This window comes from Tamandua tetradactyla, chromosome X, assembly GCF_023851605.1.
Source record: "Tamandua tetradactyla isolate mTamTet1 chromosome X, mTamTet1.pri, whole genome shotgun sequence".
Taxonomy (NCBI): Eukaryota; Metazoa; Chordata; class Mammalia; order Pilosa; family Myrmecophagidae; genus Tamandua; species Tamandua tetradactyla.
In genome coordinates, this window is record NC_135353.1 from 162,071,944 (window position 1) to 162,091,300 (window position 19,357).

Sequence of the window (19,357 nt, forward strand, 5' to 3'; positions counted from 1 at the left end):
TGGTGTGAATTAACCAGCATTCAAAGGAACACTGACCAGAGAGGTGGTGGGCTGGAATTATAAAAGCTACAGAAGAAAAGATTTTAAGAAGAAAAGAATGATCGACATTGGTATATCCTACAAAGTAGTTACATTGGAAAAAAGCCATTGGATTTGCAAATTGGTCAGTCATCAGTGACCTTATCAAAAGTGCGTTGAGTATAGTGGAGGTAGCAGAACTAGACTTCAAGTGTTGTGGGAAGAAAAGGCATCCTACAGCCAAACATATGCCTGCAGTTTGCATCTACATCACCACTGAAAAATGAGGCTAAGTATGATGCAGCTCAAACTATTTTCAATGGGTTTCTGAAATGTTGAGTTTAAAGTCAGGCATAATAAACACATTTGTTTATTTATTCATTCATTCGACAAATATTTATTATGTGCCTATTTATACTTGGCAGTGACAAAAGAGACTTGTTAAAAATATAGTTGGAAGCATGGGGACAATGAACAAATAAACTTATAATGTAATCATTGGCAGCAATAAGAGCAATGAAGAAACATAAGGCGGGGTGGGGGAAGGGTGTCTGTATTAGTGACAGTGGTTAGGAAAGGCCTCTTTGAGGAAGTGATGAATGTGAAGAGACCTAAATGAAATGAAGGATCGAACCATGTGAAGATCTGGAGGAAGATCAAGTGTAATAAGAAGGTGTAGTATGTACAAAGGTCCTGAGGCAAGAATGAGTTTGATGAGTTACAGGATGGCCAGTAGGGTCAGCACAGAGTGAGTGAGACAAGAGACAAGAAAAGAATCAGTTGGAAAGTTAGGCACATCCACATTGCAAGGGCCCTTATCAGCCTTGGTAAGGTTTCTGGCATTTATACTGTGATAGGAGACCACAAACAAGAGAGATTCAGCAGTGGAATGACATGCTCTGATTTTCACTTCCAGAAGATCAATTCTGGAGAATTGATTATAGGGAGCAAGAGTGGACACAGGGAAACCAGTTAGGAAGCTCCCACATTGTCCTGGTGAGAGATGTTGGTGGCTCTGGCTGGGGCTTTGGCAGTGGAGATTATGGGAAGTGGTTGGATTCAAAATATATATTCATCCAATGGGCTATGGGTACAATAAAATTTAAGGTAAGCCCATCATTTAAAGTGCTTCTTTAGAGCTGAAGCTCTTTCCCAGGAATTAATTATTAGAGTAATATTTTCTTTGAGATTAACCTATCATTCTTTAGATTACCAATCATATTCAATAAATCATGTCTCCCTGTTGGGTAGGTGATCTGAGCCGTTGGTATTGGTTATGAAAGGAAGTATGTTCTTATTTTGTAGTTATAGGGGATTGTGATGTCTGGGAATATGGTACATTCATCGTCTAATATTTTGGCCACAAGTAGAGTGGGACTTGGCAGAGAGACAACCAGGTTGCTTGGTGGCTAGGTCCAAGGAGGAAGGGGAAATCCAGAAGCCAGCAGGCCTGGCACTAGGAGATACGTAAAAGGACTGACTGAGGGGTAGACTGAGGTGGTTCAGCTGTCCAAAGTCGATTTAGCCTAGTTTGCATATGGAAGGAAGTTGAATGCAGCTTGCAGAGATGGCAAACACATGCAGTCAAAGTTTAAAACAAGAAAGAAAAATCAAGCCAGCAGAAGTTGTTTGTTTATTTATTCATCATTCTATAACTAATAATATCTCCGGAGAGGCATTTACGGACTACTTACTTCAATATATATTCAATTAACAATATGAAAAATTAATTCAGGAATGAATCAAAGAAGAGAGGGAAATGACATTTGAAAAATAAGAAAACAGAGGACTAAGTTTGGTGCACAAAATATATACCTGCATGCTTGCTAGAAGAAGGCAGAAAACGTCTCTAAATTTAATACCTGCTGTGGCAAAGAGAGGAACACAACAATAAAAACAACCACAACAATGATGATAGCAACAATAATAGTACCTAACTTTATTTATTAAGCTTTTATTTTGCCTGTATGCCAGGCACTGTTTGAGGTGCTTTAATCCTTACAAGTCTGAGAGGTAGAATTTTTTGTTTTTGTTGCATTTTGGTTCATCTTATAAATGAGAAAATCAAGTCACAGAGAGATAAATATGGTCAATGTGGAAGACTGGATTATTGTCATTAATTTTTTACTCCTTCCCTCTGCCATGTGACCTTGCATTGCAATAATGGAGGCAGTGTGTACATCCCCATCCCTTAACTTTGGACTTGGCCAGTAGAAAGTTTGAAAACTTGACATGAGCTCTAAAGCTTTAAAGGCACATATGTGGTTGGGCTTGCCCTCTTAGGGCTCCGGTGATTCCCTATGAGAAGAATATGCCTTGAGTAGCTGCTGATACAAAGAGAATGAGGAAACACATGGAGCGGACCTAAACCCAACTACAGAGTAGAGCCAAGGCTTCCTATTCCAGATGAACCCAGCAAAGCCATAGCTGACCCATAGACTAGTGCATGAAAAGATAGATGTTTGTTGCCATATTCCTAAGATTTGGGGGGAGAGAGGTGTTTGTTATGCAGTACTAATTAATACTATCAGTTACAACTCATGTTCTTAACCTGGAGTCAGTCCATGGATAGATCCTCAGTGGGCTGTGAAGCCCCTAATGGTGTGCAAGATATTATGTGTATATTCATATATATATATATGGTTTGTGACTTCCCCAAAATGTTAAAAATGTTAAAAACAAACAAACAAACAACAACTAAGTTTCAATGTTCACATTATCCCTAAGATAAATCCAAACCATTAGCTAAGGAAAAACATAGCATTGCTTGTAATGACAGCTGAGAGTGGTTTTACTTTCTGCTGTATTGGACTGCCTCCTCAACCAGAACACCTCCAAGTAAACACAACCATTATCATCAAACTGATTCTTACCGCATTTCTCATTTCAGGTTAATGGTTTAACACTAAAGCACAATTCAGTAAAAACAATTTTACGAAGGACCAAAATAATGGTCTAGATTTGCAGCTGTCTTGAGATCAGGTGAAGTGACTCAATTTGAGAATAAAATTTAGAATATCTATAGTAATCAGTGGATCTTACATCCCATTGACAGCCTCCATGAATATTATTTTTACCACCAAGCTTTTCATAAGACTTGTGTACTTATTAGAATTCAATAACTAGTCCCACTGTGGCATTCATAAGCAACATAAATCAGATTGAAAAAGTTAATAATTTCCCATGGTTGAAGGTCATAATAAAACAAATTGCTTTTATATATATATATATGTATGTATGTATATATATGTATATGTATGTATGTGAGGAAATTTGAAGCCAGTTATACAAAAATTCAAAACAGAAAAAAAACTTGGGAAGAAAATAATTTGTCTTCAGCCTATCTTTTGCCTGGAACCTACCTAGCTTCTGAGCCTAGATTTAGGATTTTCGGTGAAGGCTGGTAGAGAAAAGTAGGGCTAAGTGTAGGATTAAGACCAATTCTTGCTGATGTCAAAGTAGTACAGAAAATAGGTATCAGCAAACAAGGCAAATAGAAGACAAAGAAGAGAAAAAGAAAAGGGGGTTCTTTTTTTTTAAAAAAAATACATTTTTTATTGAGGGATCTTCACACACATACAGTCCATACATGGTGTAAAATCAATGGCTCACGATATCATCACACAGTTGTGTATTCATCGCCATGATCATTTTTAGAACATTTATGACATTCCAGAAAAAGAAATAAACAGAAAAAGAAAAGACTCATACATCCCATACTCCTTACCTTTCCCTCTCATTGACCACCAGTATTTCAATCTACCCAACATTTTGCCCTTTATACTCCCCCTCTATTATTTATTTTTTTAGCCTTATTTTTTTACTCATCTGTCCATACCCTGGATAAAAGGAGCATCAGATACAAGGTTAGGAAAGGGGTTTCTATCGAGCGTCTGAGATCAACTATTAACACTAAAATTTTATCCTTTGGCTTCTGTAGACATTTATTTTAATCAGGTTTAGTTATTAATTTCAAAGCATTTTTCATGCTTCCATCATTTTCTGAGTCTTTTACAGTATTCCAAAATGGACCTGATATAAAGCCCTACTATTTGTGCAGCAGCAACTAAAAACACTCTGATGCTATAAAAATGAAACTATTTTTAGAATGTTGAAAATTCCCCTGGTGCAACAGAGATAGTGATGATCACAATATTTTGAAAAGGAATTGTTTTGAAGGATTGTGTGAAAGAGAAAGATATATATACATACGAACACACACTCACAGAGGAACAAGAAAGAATTCATCAAGAACCAGGGCACAGATTGTTGTGGTTTTTTTCCCAGAGTGTATCTACACAAAGAATCTTTACAATTCTTGGGGTAGATCTACTAATGACAGTAAAGTCTTTATTGAGATTTTTTTTTTGCATTCATGAAAGATATAGAAATGATTAATAAATCTAGACTCAATTATAAAAACTTTCTAGATAAGATTAGAAAAGAAAAACTAATTTTATTCAAATTGGCAAGCATTGTTATTGAATAGAATAAAGCCTTTTAAAACAACTTTTTGGTGGCTTTTTTTTTACACTTTATTTAGTCTCCTCTTTTCATAAGCTGAGACTTTTATCATTGTGATAGTGCAGAAATATGTTTTTTTCCTTTAAAGTACCCTAAATCCCTGACAAAGTATCAGTCTTAGTGAAGTAGTCAAGTGAAGTCTTTGTTAACTTGAAAAGTGAAACTTCCTTCATTTGGGAAAAATAACTCTTGGCTAAAAACTGTTTCTGTTTATAATAATAGCTTTAAACTATGATTCTAGCAGAGCTGTTTCAATTGGATATGTTGGAGAAGTTAGTGAAAGTTAAAATGCATATTTTAAAAATATGCATTTGTGAGTATATAGGTGGATTCAACAATAGAGATAGAGAAGGTTCCAGTAGAGTGCATCATCCAGTTACCTTCTTTTGTCCCCTGAAGACGATTGGTCCTGAAGCTAATGAAGCTTACCTGGATGCCTTCCAAGGCAATGTGTTCACATGGTTGTATGTTTTCGTAAAATTTTCAGAATATTATATCTTACCCACAATTAGTCAAGACTACTGTCTTTTTCCACTATGGCCTCCCTTCCTTATGTTGGGTGCCATTGGAGATGGCCATGGGCATTTTTGAAATTTGACTAAGGAAGGTTGATTTAGGGAGAGCTTGGGTTTAGTGGGATATATTTGTTATTACCAGCCATCCTAATATAGAATGACTTTCAGAAATATTTCTACCATCTACTGGGATGACTCACTTGGAATCATGACATAAAGGTGAAGGTCCAGAAGACATAAATATTAAAGTGTGCCATTATGCCCAGCAATACCAGCAGTATGGGCCAATGGAGGAAAAACCAGGTTTGAAATATAGAGATTCAGAAGCTGATCTGTGGGAAATCTTCCAATCATGAAATGTGTAGAATTAAGTAGAGGATTTAGTTCGCGATTACCCCAAGTCAAAACAAAGGCTCTCTCTTGTCAGGAATATATTAAGATAGCTCAGTGTATACAATTATAAACTCATTATACAGCGAAGTTATTTTATATGTATATTTCTACATGAAATAAACAGAAACTTTTCTGACATGGAGAAATGAATTTCAATTACAAGATTTTTTTTACATCATAACAACATCAATAACACATGATGAGGAGGAAATAAATGTTAAATAGAAGTAAAGGATAGGCTCCTGGATTGTTTTCTAATCCATTTAATGAAAAGAAATGAATCATATGTACACATTGAAAGAAAATTAAATTTCTTGCCAACTTGATAAGAAATATTAACATTAACAATATTTAACATAAAAATCATAATATACCACTAAACAAGGACACCAGTCACAGATTATTTAATGAGTGTCATCAGTTCAGAAAGTGTTTAAGATAAGACATTGTGCAAAGAAACTTGAAATGCTATGAAATCTTGTAGCTTGTATATGAGAGATACTTGAAATTTGAAAGGTTTTCCAAATTTGGCAACGAAATCTAAAAATTTGCACAACATTGCCAAAAATGAATTGTGAAGCTGAAAATTTATTGCTAAGCTATCAATGATTTTTAAAATTTAATCAATCATGCCATATAGAGGAAAGACTCAATCTATCTATTCCTGTTGTGGAAAACATTATAAAATCATCGTCATTTGAAGAGGGGATCAAAGAGGATGTAGCTAAAACATGTAGGAAAAAATATTATAGAGGTGTATCAGAGTTAATTAAGATATTATGTTAGTTGTCTAGATTTTGTGATGCTTTTTTATTTTTGCCAGCTTTTTATATTTATAATTTGTTGTGATATTTTTTCTCATCTTAATATGTATTTACTCTTGTACTTAATTTTGAATTGGTAATGTAGTGCTCTTTTTTCTTAAAGAGAGCCCTCAAGATCATATAAGCTTCAGATCCCCACAAAATCTGGATCTATCCCTGCCTGCCCTCTCCCTTAACACACAGACACATACACACCAACATAACCACTGCATCTCCCCCACGTTTTTGGTGGTTAGTTTTGCCACCCACTGTGGTATTAGGCCTCTGGGATATCACCTGAGCCCAAGGAAGTTCTGGATCATGGAGACCTTGGGACAGGGCTAGAGAAAACCCAAGAAGCCATAGCCACTCTGCAGAGGACACTGCAAACAGAATTGGATTTGGGCCCAAAGGATCTCTGGGGAAGTCTTGTTTTCAGTCATAGGCATCGCAGGAGTTCTGAACTGTTTCTGGAGTGTCTGGGGGAGTTAAGTTTGTTCACCTCCCAAGGATACCCTGGAGGATATAGAATCCCCAGTGAGTCCTCTAATAAACTCCTCCATCCCAGTATCTTCTGGGCTTTTTAAGACAGCCCAAGTGCCATAACTCCTTTGAATAACCATAGGAACTGAAACCATCTCAGACACTGGAGAATAGTAGCTGCTCAGTCTCTGGGGAACATCAGTGAGGAGGAATCTTCCATGGGTTCTCAGAGGATCAGCTTAGTGTTTGCTTTGCAACAAGCTGGCACAAATCTCAGATGATACAAAGTCTGGTTTCCAAAGTCATCTTGTATATGAAATGCGACTCAAGGTAGTAAAATAGCTCCACAAATATTTGCTCTTTTGCAGATGGGCTATACAGCTCACAAGGGCCAGGAGGGACCCTAGGAAGGGGAAGTGGTGATCAGGGCAGTGAATCCTCTCCTTAGTGGCACTGGTGACTGAGAAAAGTTGAAAGCACATGGTGGCACACCATCCACAGTTGTTGACCACATTTTGAAAGGACATGCGTTTGAGATCTGAGCTATCTTTCCCCATCCATAGAGGCTAACCCAGTTTCAACCCTGAATCAACAATCATTCAAAACTTGCTTCCTTTATTAATTTTCCTATGAAATCCAATCAACTGTGGATATGTTACAATTTTGCTGAAGATTGGGGGTAACAGAAATGCAACACATTGAATTTCTTGAAATTATGCTGTAGATTTATGTTTTCCTTCAAATGCTTTTCAACCCCAGCTGCCATGTCTCCACATTCTTCTGACTTCAGCCTGAAGCCGCCTCAGACACCTCATTCCTCCCACTCCATTCTTTCCTAAGAAATCTAAGCTCAAAGTTCAGGCCTGGGGACTCTCTTCTTTCCAGTGGACTTGACAAAACTTTTATTTAACTTTTCAATTAGAGCAGGTCTATACCTACATAGAAATTCTGGTGCTGGCTGCTAAAACAATAACTGTTTTTCCATATGGTCACCTGGATAAAATAGGAAAGAATACTGCTGTTTTGACATGGATATAATCTGGCAAACATGCATGGGATTTTCCTCTCTGGCAACACATATGCATGGGATTTTGAGTATTATAAATGTAGCTCTTTCATAGATCAATTTAAAAGTTAATTTTAAGATTTTTTCCAGAGAGGCCTCTTAAAGGAAATCCAGAAAATTCATAAGCTTAAAGAAGAGAAAAATGATTCAGCCTCATTCCATCACTGCATTACTCACTGCTCATTTTTGTGATTTTTCTCCCAGATTTATTTTATATCCACTGAACTAAAGTTTTTGTTTCTTCATGTTTCAAACATGGTTGTAATCACACCATATATACTAGTCTATATTCTGTGAATCCTAAATATTTTCCATCTTAATACATAGTCCTCACACATATTATTTAAGTGTTTGCCTGATAGACCATCTAGTACATTGTCCATGTTGACTTTTGTATGAGTTTCCTATGACTGCTATAACAAATTTCTACAAATTTAGTGGCTTAAAACAACACAAAGTTATTCCCTTACAGTCCTGAAGGTGAGAAGTCCAATAGAGGTTTTCCTGGGCCAAAATCAAGGTATCAGCAGGCATGCAGTCCTTTCTGGAGGATCTAAGGGAGAATCTATTTCCTTGTCTTTTCCAGCTTCTAAAAGTAGATTGCATTCCTTAGCTCATGGCTCCTTCCTTCATCTTCAAAGCCAGCAATGTTGCATCTCTCTGTACCTTTCATCTATAGTCACATCTTCCCCTTTCCCTTTTTTTTTTAACCTTTGCAGCAGTTCATGAAAGAACTTATTTATATTTGTAGTGTTAATTGGTGGGACACATGAGTCTGTACAACCCCTTTAAATCATATTCACCTTCAATATGGTTATTACTTATAGACCCACTAATGAACCGCCTTCACTTCTGTCTATTCCCTTACAATTAAGTTCAATTCCATTAGGCCCTGTTTTCGTTTCCTAGGCCGCTTAAGCAAATATCATGAAATGGGCTCGCTTAAACAATGGGAATTTATTAGCTTACACTTTTGAGACCAGGAAAATGTCCAATTCAATGCAGCATCAAGGCGATGCTTTTCCCCCAAAGACTGTGGTGTTCAGAGGCTGGCTACAGGTGACCTTGGTCCTTAGCTTATCACATGGCAACCTCTCCTGGCCGCTCTATTTTCTTTTGGGTTTCATTGATTTCAACGTCTTATTTTCTTTGGCTTTGTCTCTCTGTGTTTGAACTTTATTCTCTTATAAAGAACTCAAGTAATAGGATTAAGGCCCATTCTGATTGAGGTGAAGTACCTTCATCAAAAGATCCTCTTCCAATGAGCTCACACCTACAGGAATGGGTTAAGTTTAAGAACGTATTTGGGGGGGGGTATGTACAGCTTCAAACCACCATAGGCCCATCTGGCTAACCTGGAAATATCTCCTCTATTTTAAGGTCAGCTTAATTCCCCCTACAACCTTAATTCCCCTTTGCCATAAGACCTAACATATTCAGAGGTTCTGGGGCCCAGGACATGGTCATCTGGGGTAGGGAGCCATTATTCTGCCAGCCACACTTAATCTGTCTTATTATTCGGCTTTTAGGGTTTCTTCTCATTTTTTACCCTGATAAATAACATTGTAATAAACATTACTGTTCATTTTACTTTTTCCTTATTTAAACCAATATAAACCAGTATTTTTTTAGCTACACATCTTTTCTTTTAAAGGTATAAATTATATAGAGTAGAGATGTCTGAGCAGGTATACCAGAGGCCACAGGCACCGGGAATAATATGGTTGAGCAAAAGGATTCTTGTCTGGACTCCAGCATTTACTAGCTGAGCAATTTTTGGTAAGTCACATGATACATCTGAAAACTTCCTTTATCTGCAAAATGGGAAAATAACACATCCGGGCATCATAGCAGGGTCAAATGAGATCATGTAAACTGTGAAGCAGTTACTGTATTATTAGTGCTCATTATTTGACAGAATAATTGAAAATAGATAAGATCACATGACATTGTTATGATTATGATTATTTTTAGTAGTTTCTAGTAATGACACAACTGGCACCTCAAGTTATTTCTCTTGTCCAGATGGAGAAGGAAAAATCAGATATGTAGTTTCGGTGAGAATGAGCATGAGAAAGAATACTGCTTTTTGAGATGGTAATCATTATTTCTAATTATTCCAATTTCAAAAATGTTTCTCCTCTCTCACTCACTGCAGCTGCCCCCGCCTCCTTGCAACCCTGCCATCGCAGGCTTTCCCTCCTTGACCTTTGTGCTTCCTATTTCATCTTTATTGGATGCTCTCCTCTAGACATCCACTCGGCTCCCTCCTTCTCCTCCTTCACCTCTTTGCTTAAAATATCTCTGCAAAGATCACCTTCCTGGACCAATCTCTATAAAATTATACTACCACCATTATCACTGGCATTTCCTATTCTTTTTCCTTCTTTCATTTTTTCCCCCAAATCATCACCAGAATGTAAGTTTCAGGAGGGCAGGGATTTGGGTCTCTTACTTGTTGCACCGTGCCCAGTACCTACAGTGGTTATCTGGTATATATTGTGCACTCAATACTTTTATTAAATGATTGAACTGATTTTAATACAATCCAAGCATTTTATCCATTAGGTTGTGAACACGAATTTACCAAGTGACTAGTTTTACATGTAACTTTCCCTTTAAGGCAGACTTATTACATTGTAGTTTGAGTAGAGACTGGCCTAGGGGAAAAACAAGCCAACCCAAAAACAGCATATGCATTTTTGAAGTCAATGTTGGAAAAAAACATGTGCCTAAGATGACAGTTTTTGTTGTTCTGATTTTAAAATGTATGATATAAACAGAAAACCATACTGTGTCATTTACAGGGGTTGGGTTTGGAGCAAGAGCCAGGAAAGAAGGTATAAATGAAAGCTTTTGCCTAAAGATGACTCCGGGGAGATACATCACTCAGGCTGTCAAGCAGTCCTCATGGTCTTTGGTTGGGAGCTGTTATCATTAAGCACACCTTAGTTTAATGCCGAAATGAAAAGAAAGTGGTGTTTGGTCTGCTAGGTTAGTGGAAATCAGTTGAGATGGAAAACTAATTAAATGCTTCTACATTAGGAAAAGCCTGTGTTTGAAAAAGATGAAAAGCAGAAGGAGCACATTCTCGTTATTTATCTTTATGAACTGTTCATGAACTACTTTTAATTGCCCTCTACCCACAAGCTAGATGAACTTACCACCACCACCACCCCACTCAGAAATGCTGTTGTTTTACACTCGTGTGTTTGTAACTCTCGTCTGATTTTATTCCCCAAGCTCAGAAAAATAGAACAGCTGTTAGTCCTGGCTTCCTGGTTTTTCTCTCCGCGTCCTCTTCCTTCCTGTCCCCTCTAGGCCTATGCTATTTCTCTTAAAGCAAGTTGGCAAAACATCAAGATAGATAAAGATCTGTGGACCATAAATCTTGTATACTCTTAAAAGACAATGTTTTTTTTTTTTTTTTTGTATTGGATCCTGTGTCCCTAGCAAGGAAACTGTGCCAAGAATCTATTTTGAAAGCAAAGCCAAGCTATATCCCTGTGTGACTAGCAGCAGATAAACAGCTTTCAGTTTAATTCGATTAAGAATGAGCAAGTGGACGCCCATACTTGGTTTAGCAGTTTACTCTTTTAATCCCTTTCCCGTGCAGTGATAGTCTTCTGTAGTTTATTTGCGTGAATGTGTGCATGTTTCTCTTTCTGTGTAAATATATTTATTCTCCTGGGACATGAGGTTTTCATTTCGATGGTATTTAGGGACTTTTAGAAAATTCATGTGAATGTTCAAGTGAAAGGAAGCATATGTCATTCCTGTCTTTGGTGACCGCACATGTGCATGGGATGATTTCTACTAGCAAAGATCATCCCTTTAACCCAAATGTTAACTGAATTGCCAGGAATATTTGGGGGACAGTTATTCCAAGTACTTATAACCCAAGTCTATTTCATTTGGCTCTTATCTGGCATAGCAACTCACCAATGGCAAAGCCTCAGTTCTAGAGTTGAGAGGCAAAGCAAAGGGTCACTTGAATCCAATACGAGTTTGGGACATTAAGTTTGGGCCTGGGTTAATCACTGGTGGGGAGAAGGTGGCCCGTTCCAAGGGAGACCTAGGATTAAATATGAATCCATATGTTGGAAAGATCATGTGGAAAGCAGAATATGGAACTGGGAATCACTATCACAATGTTCAGTTAAATATTCTAGGTGAGAAACTCCTTCAGCAGATCCAAACCCATGTTGGTGGTACCAGGGCCTTCCATGTTACAGCTAGACAATATTTCAATTTTTGTGGTAGAATTAAAAAGGCTTACAACTCCAGATATTTGGAAAATGGTCTCGATTCCTCTCTGAATGATAATATTGGCTTGAGAGGAGAGTGACTGAACATGAATGATTCAAAGAAATAACAAGACTTAATAATAAAGGGTACTTCAGGAAATGTGAGACATCAGATAAATTACTGGGAATAATAAAAATTACATTTTATGTTGGCAACTAAGGAAAAGACATTTCTGAATTCAGGGTCCACATCTCTCCTTGGGTTCCTCGTATGTGGGCAGAACTGTGATGGCAGGGAAGAGATGCTTTATCGTAAGAAAGATTCAAAGGAAATAAAATCATCTATACAAATTCAGAGAGAAAGGACTGAATTGGACATCTTCACAGTCAGTGTGGATCATAGAGAGACTCTGGATCATAAAAACTATGAAGAGGGCGGGCCACGGTGGCTCAGCAGGTAAGAATGCTTGCCTGCCATGCCCAAGGACCTGGGTTCGATTCCCCGTGCCTCCCCATGTTAAAAAAAAAAAACTATGAAGAATAATACACGGCATAAAGTATATGAAGATTTACCCTTCTTTTCGGTTAGCCTGACCTTGGATGGCTTCTCATTATGAATTTAAAAATCTTCGTTATTAGGTATTCCTGGAAGATGAACTTTTTTCCCCCATTAAGTTGGCACAAATACCATCTGTGGCAATTAGAATGTATGCTGTTGACTGGGTCTCCTCCAGTGACCATTTGGCACCCACAACTCAAAGGCTTAGAATTGCCCAGGGGCTTCCGCCCAACAGTTTGAACTCATGCAGTTCATTCTTGGCTTGACGGATCCTGATACAATAACAGGTTTAGGGTTTTTCATATTCCCTCCTCACTTCTACTCTATAACTTGGCTGTCATAACTTTTATAATGTGACTGTGCTATTGTGAAAACTTTGTGTCTGATGCTCCTATCTAGGGTATGGACAGATGAATAAAAATAATAATAAGGATAAAATATAAATAAATGATAGGGTGAGATAAGGATAAAAACTGGATAGATTGAAATACTGCAGGTCAATGAGAGGAGGGGGTAAGGAGTATAGGATACTTAAGGTTTTTTTGTCTTTATTTTTCTGGAGTGATGCAAATGTTCTAAAAATGATCATGGTGAAGAATACACAACTATTGATGATATCGTGAGCCATTGATTGCATGATTTGGTTGGACTGTACATGTGTGGATATTTCTCAATAAATATATATTTTAAAAATGTCCTCAGACATTGTGCAATTTTGCCTGTGGGGCAAAGTTACTCCTCCCCCTCTTGAGAACCACTGATTTAGTGATAACCTTGGATTTAGGATGGAGGCTGGTTTGCCAGCCAAATACCCCTTCCCCCTCATCTTTTAGGTCTTTTATTTGCACTGTGCTCAGAGAGTCTGTGTTTTGCAGCTCTCCGAGCATGGTTACTTTAACTGGAGGCTTATTAGCTGGGTAGAGGAAGAATGAGCGTTCTGATATTCTCATTAAGCCTCAGGCTTTTGCTGTGTCCCTGGGGCTGGACTTGTGGCCTTCACAGTTCTTGTGCCTTCTCCCTATGCAGCTCTGGGCCCAGCATGTATTCTTGCCTCTCCAAGGGCTAGAGAACATTTTTTGCTGTCCCCTTCTCCCATCTGCAATGCGGTTCCACCACTAAAAGTGACAGTTTTTGTTGCCATTTTCCCCACAGAGTAAAGCTTTCATTCTTTAGTGGGAAGAAGAGGGCAATTACTGGAAAGATTTTGGGTCCCTCCCCAGGTGTTCCCCTTCCTTGGGCTGGCACCATGAGGAAACTTTTCCAACTTTGCCCAGGTTTTCCTGTGAACATCCTGTTGGATTTATGGAGGTAAAAACCTCCAAAAGGGTGTGGACCCCTCTATATCTGTGGTCCTGAGCCCCACACTTTCTCAGCCACCTCCCCTTGGCCTTCACCAATTCCTCAACTATTGTAGCCAATTTTTATCTTTGTCATGCAGGTGATGCCTTTCCTTCGATTCTGGGTTAGTTGGTAGCCCTGTCACTCAGCTGTCTGATGGGTGCTAGAAAAGTCATGGGCTTGAGGTTTGTTCCACTTTTTCATTATTGTAAGGGTGGTCTTTCAAACAGAAGTTGGAAGTCCCCTCCGTAGAACCAAACAAAATGTTATTGTCTGTTGTGGGTCTCCATCTCTAAACTGCCATGTTAGGGAAGGCAGGAGCCAAGGCTCCCCCTCTGGCATGGGACTTGGTACATAGTAGTTGCTCAATAAAAACTCATGACGCTTTCTGCGGCATTTCCATTTTAAGTAATCCTACTCTCCCTTAGCACAGTGGTTCTCAAAGTGAGGTCTTGGACTAGCGGCATCAGCAGCATCTGGGAACTTGTAAGAGATGCAAATTCTCAGGCTTTATACCTGACTTTCTGAATCAGAAACACCGGTTGGAGCCCAGCAGTCTGTGTTTTTAACAAGCCCTTCAGGTGATTATCTTTGAAAACCAAGGGCCTTAGATAAAATATGAGATCTGCAACTCCTTTCTGTCCTTTTGGGACAATTGCTGGGGCTTTTGCTGCGCAATAAAGATGACCTGCGTGAGGAGCCTGCCCCACGTGAGGTTCAGACTGTAGCTCCAATTTCTCACCCCTGGACACACCTTGTGTTTCTCAGCTGCTTGGTACCTGCTCATTCCTTTTCCTTAACTCTGAGCCAATGACCTCAATTTCACCTCCTCCTACTTTAAATAGAAAATCAGTGCCAATCAGTAAGCTGAAAAAAAAAAAAAGAGATGGATTTTTTTTTCATCTATGGTTTTCAGCCTTGGCTGCACATTGGAATTAACCTGGGAAAGGTTGAAAAGCAAGCCAAATAAACATTCAGACCAACTAAATCAGAATCTCCGTGGTGGAACTCTTTCTTGGTATTTGTTTTTAAGTACCCCAGATAATTCCTTGAACAGACAATCTAGTAGAAAATCACCACTCAGACCTTGGCTTGGAAGGGAGACATGTCCCCAATTTCTTTATAAAATAATCAAACAACCCAAATGTTAATATTTTAGAGTACAGCATTTTTGTTCTTTCAGCCCCCTCCAAGCCAAACCCTGTGTGCTCTCTCCACCTGTGACAGTAAGCTCTGAGCACACATCACAGAGCTGACCACTGTCTAATGTCCAGACCTGGATTTATCAGTAAACAGTCTGTAATAAAATAAGGTGGAGAGGGTCCTCCACCATCTTGTCTTTGGATTTCAAGAGGAAATAAAATGCATGCACTCTCTAACTGCTCATTAGCCTTGATTCTCTGTCATGAAGAGGTGGAGAGAAGGTTCTGAAAAGTAAGGCATTTACTGAAGAATGAGTTTTCATTTTTAATAACCATCCAGTATTTTGCTTGGCAAACTAGCTAGCTTTGAAGTAGATGAAGTAGGTCATTGTTTCTGTCAAATTTTACTTGCAAAAGCAGTTCTTCTGTCAAGGAGCCTATTTGCAAAATTTTGCAGAAGTTGATTGACCATTAGCAAGTTCTCTAGCTTCTTCCCCCTAACAGTGCCCAGTGGGTGAACATAGAAATATGTGAGCAGAGTCAGGACCCATACAGCTTAGGGGCTGAAACCACTCAGCAATCTACTCCTCTCCTGGAATAGTCTCTGTGTTTGTCCCCACTCCAGCTTTGCCACCAAAAATCTCCTCTCCTGCCTCAGAGGATGGTAGGACTGCAGTCTGTTATGTCAAATAAAATGGCCACCTCCATAGGGCATTGCCAGCAGGGACTTTTTTCTAAGAAAGGATTTTACAGAAGGGAAAAACAATTGACCAGCAGGGGCTTTCCAAGAAAATGGAAAAATGAAACACACCTTACAGAAATGCAGGTAAGCAACATCTGGTGATAAACCAGTTTTGGTTCAATAGAGATAGCTTATCAGAATGGACAAGCATACCATACTAATCAATATATATCTGCACCCTACTTTGTAAGACCCCCTTTGTAAAGTGAAGATGTCATCCAATCAGAACATTTCCTCACTTGCTTCTGCATTTGCTGTATATAAGCTCCCCCTTTCCACCCTCTTGGCAGAGCTTCCTTCTACTTTCTGAATGGGATACTACCCAATTCATGAATCACTCAATAAAGCTGTGAGATCTTAAATTGCATGAAAAGTTTTTCTTTTAACAGTCTTACCTCTCATGGCCTCATGTAGCTCCATCATCTGGTCCCACCACATCTGTTCGTTCTCATCTACCATCATCATCTGGTCCTAAACAGCTTGATCACTTAGTGGCTTATTCAGTTCCATCATCTGATCCCGCCATTCCTCTGCAGCCTCACCTTCTAGTTCCCTATCCAACTCCATCACCTGGTCCCACCATGCCTATAAAAGCTTCAGCTCCTGTTGCCCTTTCCATCATCATCATCTGGTCCCACCACACCCCTGCATCGTCACCTCCCAGTGCCCCATCCAGCTCCATCATATGGTCCTAAAAGGCACTTTTCACCTCTCATGAACTCCCTCACCTGTGACCTCCTTTCTGTGCTTCCTCTGATAGTCACAGAAGAAATTATTTGTGCCATTATTGGTTCTAATAGCACTTTATACATCTATCTATTCCCAAACTTTTCTCATCTATCATAATTGTTTGCTTATTATTCCTTCTCCCTCAACAGACTGCATGTTCTTTACAGTCTCTTTCTTAAATCATTAAAAAATTTAGATCTGGGGCTGCAAAGTACTCAACAACAAAATAATTTATATTTATGACTTGACTTAAGTAGATGTTGAAATTGTCTTGGCTGATAGTTTGTAGATAGGTAGAGAAATGCTGTATACCCTACCTAAAGGAACATTAAGGATGCCAGGACAGATACAAAAGAAGCCATTCACAACTGAATGGTGCAGTCTGCAAAGGCGGAGGAATTTTGAACGAAGGTGACAGACGATTGATTGTCTAGAGCAGTGCTACCCAATGGGGAGATAATGTGAGCCACAAATGCAAGCCATGTATAGAATTTGAAGTTTACAGTAGCCTCATTAAAAAAAAGAAAAAACTGGTCACATTAATTTCAATAATATATTTTATTTTACAAAATATCATTTCAACATGTAATCAATATAAAAATTATTGAGATATTTGTTACTTTGTGTGTGTGTGTATATGAATCTTCGGAATCTGGTGTGAATTTTATACTTACTGCACATCTCAATTCAGACTGGCCACATTTCAAGAGTTCAATAACCATGCGTGGCTAGTGACTGCTATATTGGACAGCATAGTCTCGAAGCTGAAGCTGTGGAATAGGAGGAGAAAATCAACCCCCTTCTTCTAGGCCTCCTGGTGGGATGAGAGGAAACCAGGTCTCATCTAAAAGGCCTGAAGGAGGATGAGAAAGGAGGATTACATCAGAGGAAAAGGCTCTTCCAAGGAACATGTGAGCCTACAGGGGTGCAGAGCAGCTCACACATGGAGCTGTGGCTGTCGAGGGTCAAAGTGAGGGTGCTTCAAAATTGGAGGGCTTCATAAAGAGAGGGATGGAAAGATCAAAGGTGATGGTGGAGTTATACAGTGAAGATAGGACTTAACAAATGAATATGAATGCTGAATCATTAAATTGATATCTCTTTTAGTCTCCAGTATCTTAGAGCAGCTAGAAGTAAAAACGTAAAATTATGGAATTGTAACACGCCAAACTCTGAAAGATGTTCTACAACTAATTGTGGTGCAGTGCTTTGAAATTTATTGCTTTTTTGTATATATATTATTTTTCACAAAAAAAAACAGTAAGAAAAAAGTCAATTGTGGTGATAAAAAATATTTAAGCCTTCTAGCCTCCTATATTCTGGAGCATCTAGAACGAAAAATACGAGAGGATCGTATGGTAGCCCATGACAAACTCTGGGATCTGTCCTGTAACTACTTGTTGAAGAGTGCTTTGAAAACTATTGGTTTTTTATTTTTATTTCTTTGCTTTGCATATATGTTATACTAGACAATAAAAAAGTTAAAAAAAAATTTTTTAACTGGAGGGGTTCAGAGCAATGATTTCCCAGGTTCAAGATAAATGGAAAAAAGTGGCCTATTCTAATGAGCCTCCCATCTTGGTGCTGAATGTATACCACTCACTTTCACGACCTGCCTTCTGGGGTAATAAACTTTCAGGAATTGCTCTGGATAAATGAACAGACCAGCAATTTATGATGGGCCATTAATCTTAGAACCTCATGGCTAAAAGACAGATCAGTCCTCTACAATGAATACACCATTTACACATCCAATTAGAAGTGGTATCTTCCCGCAATGGAATAAGTAGCATGTGGGTGTCAGAAACACCACAAAAGCAAGAGGAAGCCAGGCAGCCCCCCAGAAGTTTTTACTAGGAACAAGAATATTCAGCTCCTTGAGGATAGAATTTACCAGGAAATGCAGGGGAAAAGCCTGAGCTAATACCTCCAAAAGGAAACAGGATTTTATGAGGAGATTTTCTCCTTGAGATTTTCTCTTCTATTACAGGATAACCAGCATTAAAACCATTTAAGGAAAACATTGTACATTTAGGAGTTTTCTATTCATCTCAGTGTTTCTTTTCCTGACAAACAGCTAAGGAATGTGGAGGGAGGTGGGTCAGGGAAAACAGACTATATAACCTGTCTCCAGTTTAGAAAGCAGTGAGTGTCTCAGACAACACATCTGTAATCTGGGGACCAGCCACTGGGGGGCGGTGGGGCGGTAAGGAGGTGGGGTATCAGGAAAAATTTGGGGGGTAAAAGAGTAGGGGGGAGTATCATTTGGTCCTGCAGAACTGTGATTGGTAAAACCTTTGACCTGCTTGATTCCTCAGCTCTACTTTTGGTTTATTTGGGCTAGCTAAATTCTTAGACGGAGGCAAAATAAAATGCATAAATTGATCATTTAGGTTGTTTTGACTGTTTAAGAAAATTCATCCAACAATCTGAATGGCACTGTTCTAGGCACTTAATAACCATATTGCATTTCTAGCTAATAACTGCAGAACAGCTTAGGAAAAGGGTTATTTAAAAATGGAATAATGGCTCTGGGTATTTTTAGAGATGGGGAGTTACTGGCTTGTTTTATAATATCCTCATTTAATGAATGATATAACTACTCAGTAACTGCAGTGACTTAGAGCTATGTACCCCAGTAAAACAGATTTTTAAACTTAATCTGTTTCTGTGGGTGTGAATTCTTATAATTCTCACCTTTTGGTGAGATTACTTCAGTTAAGGTGTGGCCCAACTGAATCAGGATGAAATATTACTGAAAGCCTTATAGGGAAGGCCACACAGAGAGAAAGCCAATG